Here is a 15,700-nt window from a genome sequence, read left to right on the forward strand (position 1 = left end):
AGGATTTTGTGGCTTATATCTAACAGACTGACTCTTAACTCCTGACTTTGAAGGTAAAGAGTTTATGTTCTTATTCTTCCTGCAAAAAGAAGCCATATGGTTAGAACTTCCACAGTTATGACACGTTTTCCTAGGAGCTTCGGGAACATGCTTATAATCATTGCTTTTATTCACACCTTCCTTTTCATTCCTATTTTCCGAGGTGATTTTACCTTGTTTGCATTCTTAACATCTTTCCGCTTATGCTTAAGCTATTTCTTTGTCATTAAGCCTATGTTTACTTCAGTTGTCTTTTCTTGTTTTAGTTTGTCAGAAGTTACTTCCTTTTTAACTTCTGATTTCTCATTTTTAGACTTTACAACTAAAAACTTAACAGGTTTTATCTTTGGCTTTTGTTTAACAACTACATGCTTAATATCTACAGTTCCTTTATCATTCTTATCCTCTCCATAACCTAAGCCCTCTTTCCAGTTTTTACTACTTAACAGATTCTGAGTTGTTCTGCCAGAGTTAGTCCAAGTCCTGATAACATCTTTTTTCTTTTCTAACTTAGCTTTTAGAGATTCATTCATTTTTAACACTTCATCCCTAACATAAAATGCATCATCTCTATCTTTCTGAGTTTGATGGAACATAACTAACTCATTTTCTAAGAAATCATTTATTTTCTTAAAAGCCAGGTTTTCAGAAGTTAATCTTTCACATGTTAAAGTTTGATCTCTATAACTTATAAACATGGTTTTAAGATATTTTCTCAACTCATTAATATCATCAGTATGAAAAGCATAAGTAGTTTGAGGTACCTTTGATTCAGCAGCTTCAGAACTGCTTTCAGCACTTGCTTTATCAGCATTTGCCATCAAGGCATAATTCTCCTCACTTTCAGAATCTGAGGTGTCTGTCTAGCTTTTCTTCTTTGTGACAAGAGCCCTGCCTTTGTCACTCTTCACTTTGTTGCAATCAGGAGATATGTGGCCTTTCTCACCACAGTTGTAGCATTTGACATTTGTATAATCTCCTCTGTCAGACTTTCCTCCTCTGCTCTCAGATTTTCTGAAATTCTTCTTATCAGAACTTGTGCCTTTCCTGGAAAACTTCTTTCTCTTCCTGAACTTCCTGTATGCAATCTTTGTGATCCCTTTCACCATAAGAGCACACAGCTTCATCATCTCTTCATCAACATCTGTCTCAGGCAGGCTTTCAGATTATGAGTCATCATCACTTTCAGAACTTGATGACTCAGTATCAGACTTTGTTAAAAGAGCTTTACCCTTGTCTTTCCTTGAGGTAGCTACTTTGGGGGATTCTTCTTCAGCCTTAAGAGCAACTGTCCTTGACTTTCCTCCTTTCCTCTTGCTTCTTTATTCCATCTCAAGTTCATGAGTCTTGAGCATCCCATAAATTTCATCAAGATTTGTTTCATCAAGATTATAGTTGTCTCTTATTGTTGTTGCCTTCAAATCCCAGCATTCAGGAAGAGCTAACAGGAATTTAAGGTTTGAATCTTCAAGATCATACTCCTTATTAACCAGTGACAAATCATTCAAGAGTTTAACAAATCTATCATATAAATCAGTCAATGACTCATTAGCCTTTGAGTCAAAGTGTTCATACTCTTGAGTGAGTATTGTCTTCCTGTTCTTTTTAATCGTATCAGTTCCCTGACATCTTATTTCCAGGGCATCCCATATCTCCTTTGCAGTCTTGCAGTTTATTACCTTATTTGACATTACATTATCAATGGCACTATGCAATAAGTGTCGTACCTTAGCATCCTTAGCAATTGATGTGATATCTTCAGCAATGTAATCATTCTTCTCCTTTGGTACAGTCTTTGCTGCTTCACCTGCAACTGCAACAGCGAGCTTGGTTGGTTTATGAGGCCCTTCCTTGATTCTATCAAGATATTCTGGATCTGTAGCTTCCAGAAACATGGTCATCATCACCTTCCATATGGCATATTCAGATGGTCTCAATATGGGAACTCTGATAGTCTCATATCGGCTTTGAATTTGTGTCTTTAGAGGTTCTTCAGTTTTGGTGGGCTTAGTTGGAGTTTCTGTTTCAGACATGATTGTGTTTGGATCTTAAACTGTTTGTGCGTTAACAGATAGGCTCTGATACCACTTGTTAGGTCACACACACTGTAGAGGGGGTGAATACAGTGTATAGTACAATCAAATCGAACTTTAATAACTCAAGTAACAGAAAACAAACTTTATTGAAACAATAAACTCTGTTACAGTATGGAACTGTTCTCTCTCAGTGATGAACAAATATCACGAGAGCTGCTAGGGTTACAAAAAATAATCTTCTCGATTGTGATAACACTTATAGTGTAAACCCTATGTCTGTGTTTATACACTACACAGTTACAAGATAATCGCTAATTGATATGGAATATAATTCTGCTTCCTAAAATATATCAATCAGATATCTTTTCTTCCAAGTATTCTATTCTTCATAGAATTCCTTCTTCATGCATATCTCGTCTTATGTTTGTCTCGATTTTCTATCCTTTAACCAGCTGATTTCCTTATCTGAACGTCCTTCAGTACTTAAGTTCTGATATCCATCTTCTGATGATTATCTCCTGATAATATAAGTACTGATATCCTTAAGTCCTGACTTCCAGTAAGTACTGATTTATCCTGTTTAAGTAAGATCTGAAAACTAAACATAAATCACATTAGCCCATGACATTATCAAATATATCTAACAAAAGGTCACTAAATCATTCCTAGAACTAATACCTTCCAATCCTAATATTACCTAAATTCTAACACTACTTTTCCTATTTGACTATTCATATCCTATGTGATCTCCCTATCTTATCTTAACCTTAATATTCTTGTTTTCAGGGACCAAACCTACAACTCTGATGCCAAACCTGTAACGCCCTCCAGCCCCGGGGTATAAGTCTGGGGGTTACTCGCTAATCACCAAAGCTGTACAATCTGATTAACATATAATAAAGAAATGATTCTAAACCCCTTTAACATTAACCAGGATCTTTTTAGGTTGAAGTATTAAAATAAGAACCACTAACTACTTTATTACAATCCAAATTCAAAATCTTACAAACTCTCTTTATTACAAACCATTGTCTAACCAGTTTTAAACTAAGTTCATCTTTTATTCAAACACACACGCTAACTATCTACACTCCACCTGTTCAGGCAACTCAAAGCGTTCTTCCTGGATTGGGATCAACACCTTGGGTATGAGAGGATCCCGAGGCTTGACCCACTTTTTTACCACTCGAGTCCTAATGGGTTTCATATTCCTTCTTAACTGAAAATAATAAGGTGAATAACAATAAAAAGGGTGAGCCAAAAATTGATGAAAAAGTCCGCAAAATATAAATAGTGTTTAAGCAGTTTAAGTGAAACGATAACCTGGGTATATCTCCAAAGATATAACCCCGCGAGAATAGAAAGAAGGCCATTACTGGCGAATACAAACGAACTAAACTGGACACAAGTTCGCATCTATATCCTGCTGATCAGCGAGGATACAGTGCAGATCTATATCCCACTATATAGATCATGTCGGGCACCCAGGCACTACGACCCATCTCAAGGATCCGGTTATATCCCGGTCCTTAGGATTAAGTAAACTTAATCCCCAGAGTATCACTATCCAGTCCATGGAATAACAACCGGAACAATCGGTATTCTTTGACAAATTCTAATCACCAGAATACATCAATATTTGTGAGTAACAATTGGAATATGAACAATGAATTCAAATGAAAAGGAGAATCAAGAATCGAAATGAAATATGAAAAAGAGAATCAAAAGAGTGCAAATATGTCACCTTCGTCTATCATCGTCTCAACCCGCCTTGCTGGATTAGCTTCTCTTAGAGAAATAGACCGGTTTAGTCATTTCGTACTTCAATTACATCTTGAATTGACTTCATATCGTTCCTATCGTCTACCCATGCGCTTATGACTGACTCGTATACTACATATTAGCAAGCAAGACTCGATCAACCACATAATACACATAAGCACATAATCATTTTTATAGTTAAAAATAATTTTTAGAATCAAAATTGACTCGCTGATCGCTCAACTGATCATTATCTGACCCGTTTCTTATTTTTCGGACTCGTCTCGGCGCGCGAATTGACTGATAATCAAACAAATAACAAAGTCAACTAGTTTCTAGAAGAAATTAGGTCTTAATATTATTTTTAATGAAATTATCTCATTTTTCTGAGTCAAAGGGCTTTCGTTTCACTCAAATCGGACTAACGGTTTAATTACTACGAATTAAACAAGGTTTAATTAATTAATAATCAATTATAAATAATTGATTATAATTAAATAATCCTTAATTATATTTTTAAATAATTATTTAATAATTATTTTATTTTAAAATAATTAATCCTTAATTATTATGATTAATTACAATTTATTATAATTATTTATAAATTATTATTACTTACTCGATTAGATCGATTATTTACAAATAACTAATCGATACAACTAACTGTTACGTTATTTACCGAATAAGTAATTATTATTCGCACTATAATCTAACTCAACGATCAACTACTCGTATAAATACGAGCTACTCACATTCCTCGTATAATTATCGAATTATAAATCATATTATTCGATTATTTTTAATTCTATTTATTATTTAATTACTTAATTATTAAATAATAATAATTAATTAATTAATTAGATAAATAAATAAATAAATATTTTCAATTTTCTAGAATGATAAAATAATTTAGAAATTATTATTTATAATAATTATCAGATTTTAAAACTGATTTTTAATTGATTTTTAAAATTACTAAAATCTGATTTTGGATTTTATAAAATATAATTAAATAATTAAAAATCCAGAAACAGAAAACAGGTTATTGAATTCGGGTTTTTAAGATCAAACCCGGGTCGTACACCGGGTCGAAACTGGATCGACCACGGGTCGCCAAAGAACAGCCGTCCGGCTGCCCAGAATCCGGCACCGGTGGTTTGTTTCCGGCGAGGCTCAATCGTAGCCAACACGTAATGATTCTGCACCGTTCTTGCTGCTAACACGTTCCCCACGACTTCGTCATCACAACCACCCGTCCTGCAACCACCGATGATAGCCCCGTTTTCTTCTCCGGCAAAAACCGTCGGAACTCCGGTGAAAACACGATCCTTCGTGTTTGTATACCGAACTTAAAGATTATTATACGAAATTGAAGTTCTCCAATTCACGAATCAATCCCAACAACTTACAATAATCAAAAACGTTCATAAAGTAATGAAAACGAAATCAAAAATTAATAAAACCCAAAAACTCGAACAACTACTTCTAGGGGCTATATGAATCAATTAAACACACAGAATCATTCCTTAACTTAAGATAAAGCTACGGAAATCATCAAAACATACAAACGATTCCTAAATTAAAAACCCCTAAATTCATCATAAACCCTAAAAAAAATCGAATTGAGAATCACACACTGAAACATGAAATTGATAGCAAAATCAGAAAATAGAGTCCAAGAGCTTTCGATTGACTACTTACATGAACGATTTGGTGCACAGAATCATTATGAAATCGCTGCTTGAATCCACGAACTCAAGATCCTAAATTCTGGAAATTTGGGGAAATTTCTCAATTTTTCTGATTTTTAATTAATTAATAAATAATAATTAGGCTATTTATAGTAGTAAAATTAATACTCCTAATTAAAATTAAGGCCCTATGTCTACATCATTTAAAATTAATTGGCCCCTAATTTTATAATTTTTGGGTATTAAAATTTAATTTATAAATATTTTATATATGCAATATATATGCCAAAATTTCCCAAAAATTGTGAACAATGCAAAAATACAAAGAAATGGTATAAATAAAAGTCCTCTAATTTTATAAAAATAAAAATATGATTTTTGTGGGGGTTTTCAACACCCAGTGAGGCCCGGAAAAGTCATTTTTCGTAAAACGAGAAAATTTATCAAATGCCTAGATGTTCAGAATAATGGGATGGTAAAAGCCGTTTGATGAAAAATAAGGTCCATTATTTTATTTGAAATACCAGGTTCAAAATCATGGTTCGGGTCGTAAAACATTTGAAATGAAAGCTATGAATGCAAAATAAAATATCTGAAAAATACCTTAAAAATACCGCAATGACACAGAATGCACGTAACACATATCAATTAAGGTTTGACAGACAATTCCACATAAATGACACATTAACACACATAATTTATTATAAATATGATATAATACAGACGTAATTTCCCAGACGTTACTATTATCTTGTAACTGTGTACTATATAAACACAACTTAGGATTTACACTATAAGTGTTATCATTCACGAGAACATTATTGATTGTAACCTAGCAGCTCTTAGTGATATTGTTCATCACTGAGAGAGTAGTTTAACCTACTTTGTAATAGAGCTTATTATATTGAATAAACTTGATTACTGTTACATACTTGTGTTCTAAATCGATTTGATTGTATAAACACTATATTCAACCCCCTTCTATAGTGTTGTGTGACCTATCAAGTGGTATCAGAGCCTCTCTGTTGATATACAAATAGTGAGATCCAGTTTACAATCATGTCTGAAGAAACACAAACTCCAACTAAGCCCACCAAAACTCAAGATACTCAAAACAATCAAACTCACAGTCGATATGAGAGTATTAGGGTTCCCATACTGAGAGTATCTGAGTATCCTATATGGAAGGTAAAGATGGCTATGTTTCTCGAAGCCACAGATCCAGAATACCTTGATAGAATTAATGATGGACCATATAAGCCAACCAAGCTTTCTGTTACAGTTGCTGATCAACCAGCAAAGATGATACCAAAGGAGAAAGGTGATTACACAACTGAAGACATCTCATCTATTGCCAAGGATGCAAGGGTAAGGCATCTGCTTCATAGTGCAATTGACAATGTCATGTCAAACAGGGTAATTGGATGCAAAACTGCAAAGGAAATATGGGATGCTTTGGAGACAAGATGCCAGGGAACTGAAGCAATCAAAAAGAACAGGAAGACTATACTCACACAAGAGTATGAGCACTTTGATTCAAAAGCTGATAAATCATTAACTGATTTATATGACAGGTTTGCCAAACTCTTGAATGATCTGTCACTGGTGGACAAGGAATATGATCTTGAAGATTCAAATCTAAAATTCCTTTTAGCTCTTCCTGAAAATTGGGATTTGAAGTCTACTACCATAAGAGACAACTATGACCTTGCTGAAACTACTCTTGATGAAATTTATGGTATGCTCAAGACTCATGAACTTGAGATGGATCAAAGGAAAAAAAGGCATGAAAGAAAGTCAAAGACAGTTGCACTTAAAGTTGAGGAGGAATCTCCTAAAGTGGTTGTCTCAAAGAGGGGTAAAGGAACGGCTCTCCTCATACAGTCTGATTCAGAGTCATCATATTCTGATGATGATGATTCAGAATCTGAAAATTTATCTGAAGTGGATGTTGATGCAGAGATGATGCAACTGTGTGCTCTTATGGTGAAGGGTATCACAAAGATAGCCTACAAGAAATTCAGAAAGGGCAAGAAGTTTTCCAGGAAAGGTGGAAGTTTTGAAAAAAAGGGTTCAGAAAGTCTGAAGGTAGAGGAGGAAAGTCTGACAAAGGAGATAACTCAAATGTCAAATGCTACAATTGTGGTGAAATAGGCCACATCTCTCCTGACTGCAAGAAAGGAAAAGGTGATAAAGGCCAGGCACTTATCACAAAGAAGAAAAACTAGGCAGACACTTCAGATTCTGAAGATGAGGTGAACTATGCCTTAATGGCAAATGTTGATAGCAGTTCTGAAGCTGCTGAATTGAAGGTACCTCATTCAACTCTTGCTTTTCATACTGATGATAATTCTGAGCTAATATTATATCTTAAAACCATGTTCATTAGTTTTAGAGATCAGACTTTAACAAATGAAAGATTAACATCTGAAAGTCTTGCACTTAGAAACAGAAATGACTACTTAGAAAAAGAGGTAGTTATATTTCATCAAACTCAGAAAGAAAGAGATGAGACTTTGTATGTTAGAGATGAAGTGCTAAAATTGAATAAATCTCTTAAATCTGAACTGGAAAAGGAAAAGGAGATAATCAAAACTTGGACTAACTCTGGAAGAACAACTCAGAAAATCTTAGAAAATGGAAATTGGAAAGAAGGACTAGGTTATCTAGATGATAAAGAAGAAAAGGAAACTGTGTCATCTAAACCAAACTTTACCAAGAAAGCTGAAAAGCCTAAAATTAATCCTGTTAAATTTGTAGCAAAAACTTCTGTGTCTGATTCTGAAAAGATGAAAGACTCTAAGACAGAAGTCAAAGAAAAGTCATCTTCTAACGAATTAAAACAGGACAAACCAGCTTCAGTAAACATAGGTTTAATGACAAAGAAGCAGCTTAAGCATAAGCTGAAAGAGATTAGAAATGTGAACAAGGTAAATGAAGCTAGGAAAAATAGGAATGGAAAAGAAGGTGTGAATAAAAGTAATAATTATATGCCTGTTCCTAATGCTCCTGGAAATGCTATAATTCGGGAAACTCTAACCATCTTGCTTCTTTTTGCAGGAAAAATAAAGATATAAACTCTTTACCTCCTAGATCAAGAGTTAAGAGTCAGTCTGTTAGGTTTAAACCATAAAATCCTTGTTTTTATTATGGTAGTTTATGGCATTCTATTTATACTTGTAAGGAATATCATAGTTTGTACTATGATTATTATCAAATAAAACCTTCTTTAAAGAAAGTTAGTGTAATTCCTTCTAGTATAAATTCTGATGCAAAGTCTGATATAAAGTCTGATAAAAAACATGTTAGCATAAACTCTGAAACTAAATCCGCTGCAAATGCCAACAAACTTAAAAAGGCCAAAGGATCCAAGCAAGTCTGGGTCCTTAAAACTAACCACTAGTGGTCTTTGTGATTGCAGGGCAACAGGAAAAACATCTTGGTTCTGGACAGTGGATGTTCAGGACATATGACTGGAAATAAAGCCCTGCTATCAGACTTTGTGGAGAAAGTTGGCCCAGGAGTTTTTTATGGAGATGGCAACATGGGAAAGACTCTGGGATATGACAATATCAATCTTGGGAATGTCATAATTGAATCAGTAACTCTTGTCTCAGGACTTAAACACAATCTGCTAAGTGTGAGTCAAATCTGTGATAGAGGTTATCATGTGGATTTCTTTGAAGAACACTGTGAAGTTGTAAGTAATTCTACATGCAAAGTGGTTCTGAAAGGTTACAGACATGGTAACATATATGAAGCCAGACTTTCAACAAACTCTGATGGTTCTACAATCTGTCTGTTAAGCAGAGCATCAATTGAAGAAAGCTGGAATTGGCACAAAAGACTCTCTCATTTAAATTTCAACAACATAAATGAGCTAATAAAGAAAGATCTTGTGAGAGGACTGCTAAAATCAGTATATGCTCATGATGGTCTTTGTGATTCATGTCAAAAAGCAAAACAAAGAAAATCTTAATTCAAGAGCAAATTCTTGAGCCTTATCACTTACTGCATGTTGATCTATTTGGTCCAGTCAATGTCATGTCAATTGCAAAGAAGAAATATGCTATGGTTATAGTGGATGAGTTCACAAGATACACTTGGGTGTATTTCTTGCACAAGAAGAATGAAACTGCATCTACTCTAACTGATCATGTCAGACAGCTGGACAAGTTAGTCAAAGATTATGTTAAAATAATAATAAGTGATAATGGCACTGAGTTCAAGAATTCAATTATGGAAGAGTTCTTTAAAGAGCATGGAATAAAGCAGGAATTTTCTGCACATGGAACTCCACAACAGAATGGAGTTGTAGAAAGAAGGAACATGTCTCTTATTGAAGCTGCATGAACTATGCTTGATAAAGCAAAGCTACCAACCTACTTTTGGGTTGAAGCTGTGCAGATTGCTTATTTTACACGGAATACTACACTCATAAACAAGTATGGAAAAACACCATATGAGATGGTGAAGAAAAAGAAGCCAAATCTGAAATACTTTCATGTATTTGGATGCAAGTGTTTTGTTCTTAAGACTCATCCCGAACAGCTGTCAAAATTTTATCTAAAAGCTGATGAAGGAATTTTTGTTAGATATCCACTTTCCACAAAAGCCTTCAGAGTCTACAATTTAAGAACAAGGGTTGTCATGGAATCTATCAATATATCTTTTGATGATAAAAAGATTACCGCACTTGAAGATTTCAATGATCATGATCAGCTCAGATTTGAAAATGAAGATGTAAATTCTGATTCTGTAAATTCTGATGACCTAAATCCTGATCATGTAAGTTCTGACGAGTTAAACTCTGATGTCATTGAAACTGTGGTAACCGCTCCAAAGGGAAATGCACCTATTCAGGGGGAGGAAGCTGATGAACATACCATATCTCAAGACTCTCAAGAAGCATCAGAACCGGTCACTGGCTCTTAAAGTTCTTATTCATCAAGTTTTGATGAGCCAAATTCTGATAATTCTGGAAACTGTGATTCTTCAATTCCTGAAGGATTCAACTCAAATTCTGAAATTTCAGAGAGCATAACTTCAGGGGGAGCATCATAAAATGCTGATGGAGACAACATGGATAATGGGGGAGGATCCAGTTCTAGAGATCAACTTCCATCTGCAAGGAAGTGGACTAAATCACACACACCTGACTTAATAATTGGAGATCCTGAAGCAGGTGTCAGAACTAGAACAACAACAACAAATGAATGTCTCTATCATTCCTTTCTATCTCATACTGAACCAAAGAAAGTGGAAGAAGCTCTTCAAGATGCTGATTGGGGCAAGCAATATAGGAAGAGTTAAATGAATTTAAAAGAAATAAAGTCTGGACCCTAGTGCCAAGACCAAAGAACAGATCCATTGTTGGCACAAAATGGGTGTTCAGAAATAAAACTGACAGTGATGACATAATTACAAGAAACAAAGCAAGGCTGGTTGCTAAAGGTTACTCTCAACATGAGGGTATTGATTATGATAAAACATTTGCTCCAGTTGCTAGATTAGTAGCCATAAGAATCTTTTTGGCTTATGCTGCTCACAAGAAGTTTAAAAAGGATGGTCAAGGACCAAGACTAACTGGACAAAGGATGGTCACAGACCTGCAAGATACTGCACAGATTTGTTAAGCTAGAAATGGAAATAGAAAAAGGTTACCTTAGAAAGTAGTTTGGTACATTTTAGTGCAAGTCTTGTAAACCCGTGATGCTAGTCTATAAAGCAAGCACTGGTCATTAGTTCATATTTAATAAACAGATTCATATTTTCTTGGATTCTCTCAAGGAAGAAACCGAGTTCTTATATTTTTAAAAACACAGAATTTGTAGTAAGACAAATTAATCAATACAAATTAAGTGAGTTTTGAAATACTGCGCTTGTTGATTTATTTCTGTAAACACTTTATCTCTACAAACACAAACTGCTTTGTTCACCAACAATCAAAACAAGTTTAAAAGGCTAAAAATCCAAGAAACACATTCACCCCCCCTTTCGTGTTGTACTCAATATCTAAAAACACATAAGATTATGCACCATCTTGAAGTACGACTAAACTCTATTTGTTATTATAAATGACGAAATATTATCTTATTGGTCGGTTGGTTGGTTGGTTGATCTGTCGGTTATTATAATTTTAATTGATATTGAAGTCAACTTTCTCTACCAATTTAAATTCTAATTCATATTGAACTCTATATTTTTATATTTGATACTAAAGTCAAATCTTCTACAAATTTAAATTTTAATTCACATTGAGGTCTATATTATTTTAATTAATATTGAAGTCAACTTATTCTACTAATTTAATTTTTTACTTAATTAATTACTAAACAATATTTATTATAACAAATAGTTTAATTATTGTATAAATATTATAGATATCTATATCTATACTATCAAAAAGTTAATTTGTTACTCGCCACTCGGTATAATGGTCTCGAGATAAAACGAAAAAAAATTATTATATTAATCCAGACCAAAATAAAATTTAAAATAAATTAAATATAATTAGTTGGGTATGGTTGGTAAATGTGTCCCGGGCTAAGATAAAATAATAAATACTATTGATCTGGTTAAAAAAAACTATATTATTGAACCGTGCTAAAACAACATAATATATATTATTCATCTAGGTTAGAAAATATATTATCGAGTTGCTCCAAACTAAATCAAAATATAATTCGACTTAGATAAAACAAAACCATATAATATACTACTTGTTCGGACTAAAACAAAATTATCATATTGTATCCATGTCATCTTGACTAATATGGCCTTCATGTTCAGTTACTAGCCCTTTTCCCTTGCCTTCACAAACTCTGTGGTTTGGTGCAGATTCAACAGCTTCAACCTTTGTCTCCTTCTCCTTTTCTTGCTCGGCAACCAATGCAATGGATCCTCCCTTCTTTATTCCTTTCTCCATCTTCTCATCTTGCTCTATTTCAAGCTCATAAGCCTTTAGAATCCCATACAGTCTATCCAAGGTGAATTCCTTGTAATCTTGAGAGTTTCTTAATGAAACTGTCATAGGCTTCCATTCCTTTGGCAGAGATCTAAGGAATTTCAGGTTTGAATCTTTTGTTTGATAGATTCTTCCATGCAGTTTTAGAGCATTCAGTAGTTTTTGAAATCTACTGAAAATGTCAGTGAGTGACTCACCTTCTTCACTATGGAAATCCTCATATTGTTGAATCAAGAGTTGCATTTTGTTCTCCATTACTTGCTCAGTTCCATCAAATATGACTTGAATTGTATCCCAGACATCCTTAGCATTTTTGCAGTTTATGATGTTGTCAAACATGTCACCATCAACACCATTAAAAAAATGTTCATGGTCTTTTTATCCTTATGAACTTGTTCAATATCAGGATCAGACCATTCTGCTCTAGGCTTTGGGACAGATGGTTCATTTCCTGTAGCAGCTCTCATAGGGACATGTGGACCTTTTTCAAAACAGTCCACATATGCTTCATCTTGAGATAGGTAATGCTGGTGCATCTTCACCTTCCAATGATGGTAGTTGTCTTTGTCCATAAATGGAATCTTTACTCCAACATCTTTTCTGCTCATCTTGTTAGTTGTGATCCTTAAACTCTTATTTCTTCAAGAGCTTGCTCTGATACCAATTGTAATTCCCAAATAATCTAAATAAGAATTACAGAAGGGGGGGTTGAATGTAATTCTGGCTTTTTTATTTTATTTTAAGAATGATTCTTCTACCAATAAATAACTGTGTTTAATTTGCAATGGTGCGGAATAAGAATATAACAGAAATCAAATCTCAAAGCAATTAAATACAAGTATTTAAAACTTTCTGGTAGATTAAACTTTTCTACCAGAGATATATATTAAGTAGAGAACTCTGGGATACAAGTAGTACACAGCTGCTTACAAGTTGAACAACAAGAACTACAGAGAAATTCTTTACATATTTTGCTTTATCTATTTCTTTGGTTTTTGCTTACTAACTTGGATGCTATTCAACTTGCTACCCTTGGTTTATATATTACCAAGTTACATGATAAAAAGACAAGATAATAAGATAAACTATATCTAGTCTAATTTCATGTTGCTACACTTCTCTTTCCAGCATCTTTGAATATCTTCAGTTTAGCATGGAAATGAAAATGTTTCTTTGTTCTCTAAATCCTCCAAACAGGCTGCCACATTCCATTTGCATACAATCAACGCATATGACTGTCAAGTCACTATCAACTGTTTTTTTGAATTTAAATATCCGCTGAAGCTTCACTGAATCATCCGTTGAAACTAAGGTTGATCATCCGTTGAAACTTTGGTTGATCATCCGTTGAAACTTTGGTTGATCATCCGTTGAAGCTTTAGTTGATCATCCGTTGAAACTTTATGAAACATCCGTTGAGACTGTTTTCTTGGCAGTTAACTCCATTTCATTTATGCAAGATTACAATGCATCTGATATTTACAATTCACCAACCTATCTTGCATATCAATCTAGTAGTTAACATGACCTATACATTCTACAACATCTATTTCATTAAGTCATTTTGATATGCATGAATGTGCTACTAAACTTATTATTACATAAGCTACTATTTCAACGGATATTGAAATGATCATCGGTTGAAAGTTACAAATTCACTTATATAAAATCTACTTAGTGTTTTGTTCAAGTTATCATCAAGTACACAACATACTAGCACGATCGATCAAAAACTTACCTCAAAACCTGACCAGACCTGAATTTACTCTAATTGACCATCTAAACGATGTTTTCTTGAAAAAATCAAATCATGAAATTCGAAGAGAACGAAAAGATCTTTCCGAAAAGTCCAAGATCAACGAATTCTGACTTACGATGATTTTTTTACGAATATTACAAGATTGCTGATTTTTGTGTAAAAGAGCCCTATAAATTTTGATATTAAAAACGAGGAAGACAAATATGATGTATTTATAACTATAAAAAATCCTATTTTTTAAACTACAAGTTATAATATTAAAATCTGATCCAAATTTTAAGCCCATTGGTCTAATTTAATTTTAAATCCTAGTTTTTATCTAATTTTAATAATTTTTATTTTATTATTAATCAAAAATACAAAAAGAGAAAAAATCAAAAATAAATTATCAAAATATACTTTATATTTATCTTAAAATGTGTGTCAAGTATTGAAAAAAAACTGAATACAATTAATTAGGACAGAGATAGTACATATTTATATAGTGCCACTAAACTGGAATTTAATAAAATAAGACTAGACATTACTTGATGAATCATTTAGGTTGTGTTTGGTTGGGGTAAATGGAATGGAATGAATGTAATTAAAGGAATTAAATGAGAGTTGGAGGGAAGATTTGAAAAAAATAATTAGATGAAAAAAATTGTTATGATAAGAATTGTGAAGAAAATGGGGTTGATAAGGAACGGAGTATTCCATCTCAAATTGAGGGTGTTTAATTATAATATAAGTGGTTAGGAATGTAATGGGTGAAAAAATGAAAATTTTAAAAATTTTAATCATTTTCGGCTTAAAATCTCATTTCATTCCATTACATTCACCCCAACCAAACACAACTTCAGAGAACCAAATACCACCAAGAAAATTAGCAGCGTACCCTAGTAGATATGATGTTTAATTACTTTATGTATTTTTTAAGGATGTAAATGAGATTAACCAGGAATATCACCAATAAGAAAACCAGCAGTATACCACCACTCGAAAGGAAATAAGCAAAGAAGTTGGGACCTGCCAATGTGTGATTTCGGGGAAAATTTTACTTAAAAGTTTATACTCTCTCCGTTCCATATTATAATCCTTTTTAAAAAATTATGTATATTAAAAAAAAGTTAGTTTAATAAAATTTTAGTTACATAATCTTATTTAATATATTGAAAAATGAGAATTGAACTAAATTTTGAAAAGAAAATTTTTGGGAATAATAAATATAGGGATAATTTTAAAAAATTACCCTTAAATTTATATTGAAATCTATACTATTATATTAAAAACGAAACATTAAAAATTTGGTTGTTGGTGGTTGTTGGTCATCGATCACTCAATCCAGAGTCTTCAAATCAAATCGATAAAAACCGTTAGATTTATTCTTAAAAATTAGTAGTATTTAAGAGCTATAAAGTTCGAATCTTGACAACAATATATATTAAAATTATAAAAAAAAGAGTAA

The sequence above is a fragment of the Apium graveolens genome, chromosome 7 (genome assembly GCF_009905375.1).
Source record: "Apium graveolens cultivar Ventura chromosome 7, ASM990537v1, whole genome shotgun sequence".
Lineage (NCBI taxonomy): Eukaryota > Viridiplantae > Streptophyta > Magnoliopsida > Apiales > Apiaceae > Apium > Apium graveolens.